This window comes from Anopheles moucheti (genome assembly GCF_943734755.1).
Source record: "Anopheles moucheti chromosome X unlocalized genomic scaffold, idAnoMoucSN_F20_07 X_unloc_17, whole genome shotgun sequence".
NCBI lineage: Eukaryota > Metazoa > Arthropoda > Insecta > Diptera > Culicidae > Anopheles > Anopheles moucheti.
Window position 1 is genome coordinate 37,501 of NW_026453523.1, and position 356 is coordinate 37,856.

The following is a 356-nucleotide window of genomic DNA, read 5'->3' on the forward strand; positions in this document are numbered from 1 at the left end:
CATGGAAGAAGCCGTGGCCCGAGAGAACTTGGGAGAGATGAAAGGTCATCTCCCCAAACCGACGGTTCTTCCACCCCTCGATGTCCGGGATCACCCGGTGTGTCCACGCCGTGAACCGGCTCGCCGGTGCCAACGCGTCCCACTCCTCCTGCCACTGACGCAGTGTGGCCGCGCGCTCCTCCACTCGCAGTTGACTCAATGGCGCGCCGGTGGTTTGATGCTGATGGTAGCATCGAGCGTCCTCCCGGATCTGCAGGCAGATCGGGATGACGCTAGCCAGGACCGTGGCGACCTCATATCTCACCGATATGAAGGTCCTGGCTACCGGCCTTGCATACTGCGCCTGCACGTTCTGC